This window comes from Manis pentadactyla, chromosome 13 (assembly GCF_030020395.1).
Source record: "Manis pentadactyla isolate mManPen7 chromosome 13, mManPen7.hap1, whole genome shotgun sequence".
Taxonomy (NCBI): domain Eukaryota; kingdom Metazoa; phylum Chordata; class Mammalia; order Pholidota; family Manidae; genus Manis; species Manis pentadactyla.
The window spans coordinates 75,749,855-75,751,458 of NC_080031.1; the positions used below are offsets into that span (position 1 = coordinate 75,749,855).

General features: G+C 37.7%; 1 pseudogene; it reads left to right on the plus strand.

The window, feature by feature from the left end:
• The first annotated feature begins 200 nt into the window (after positions 1 to 200).
• Positions 201 to 1,147, plus strand: LOC118909470 (olfactory receptor 14A16-like; annotated as a pseudogene).
• Positions 1,148 to 1,604: the final 457 nt, after the last annotated feature.

Here is a 1,604-nt window from a genome sequence, read left to right on the forward strand (position 1 = left end):
CGTGCATGTGCACTGAGTATAAAGTGGTTCAGTAAAGCAGTGTTATTCAGGTACTGTTGGTGATCAACCCACATGGTAGGAGTAACATTTTTATTAAATAGATTGTGTGATGACTATAAGAATATAGAACTGTCTTATAAGTTGAATATAGAAGGACTTGAAAATGACATTTCATTTCTCTTTTTTTAAAATACAGATTTATGTCTCCAAGCACAACAAATCTCACAGCTGTCACAGAATTTATCCTCATTGGATTTTCTATCAATGAAAATATGTACATTTTGCACTCAGTGCTCTTCATCTTGATATACTTCTTTGCACAAATGGAAAATGTCCTCATTATCATGATCATAACTTTGGACAAGTGTCTCTGCACCCCCATGTACTTCTTCCTGAAGAATTTGTCCTTCTTGGATCTCTGCCTAGTTACATTCACAATCCCCAAATCCATTGCCAACTCCTTGACTCACAGAAACTCCATCTCATTTCCTGGCTGTGTAGCCCAGGTCTTTCTGCTTGTGTCTTTAGCGACTACAGAGGTGAATCTCCTCACCATGATGTGCTTTGACCGCTGTGCTGCCATATGCCACACCCTGCACTACGAGGTCATCATGAATGTGAATATGTGTGTTCAGTTGACAGCCGTTTCCTGGCTGGGTGGGGGTCTGATCGCCATAATGTACACAGCCGGTACCTTCTCCTTATCCTAGTGTGGTTCTAACGTGGTCCACAACTTTTTTGTGATATCCCACCGTTATTGGCTATTTCTTGCTCAGAAAACATAATAAGAGAGATTGTACCTATCCTCATTAGTGTGGTATTGGATATCTGCTGCTTTATTTTCATCATTATTTCCTATGTCTACATCTTCTCCACTGTCAAGAAAATGCCATCAACAGAAGGTCAGTCAAAAGCCTTCTCCACTTGCCTTCCACATCTGATTGTGATTGTATTATTTCTCTCCACTGGTTTCTCTGCATATCTGAGGCAGATTTCACAGACCCCTTCCATTTTTGTCCTTGTCATTTCTATGTTCTACACCATGGCTCCCCTAACCTTTAATCCCATAATATATAGTCTAAGAAATAATGCCATTATAAAGTCTCTGGAAATGTTGCTGAAGGGACTATTCACCCAAAAGCATTAGGTATTCCATCTTTTATTTCAATAACAATTATCATCAATAATTATATGTCCATTATTTAGTAATATTTTTACTTAAAATCCTTTGAAGACTCTTTTCAGAAGATTTTTAGGTTTGTAACAAAATTGATTGTGAGGTATAGAGATTTTCCACATAACCCTTATACCGACAAATGCATAGCCTCCCACAAGAGCAATATAACTAACTAGAGTCACACTTCTTTTAAACCAACAATGTAATGTTGACATCTCATAATTACTCAACATCCATAGATTACATTAGGGTTTCAATCTTAGTGTTTTGCATTCTATGAGTTGTATAAATGTAAAATGACATTTACTCATGAGTATATCATCACACAGAGCATTTTACTACCCCCAGAATCTTCTCTGCTTTGCCTACTTTTCTCCCTTACTTCCGTCAGCTTCTGGCACCCACTGAATTCTTCCATTTTCCATAA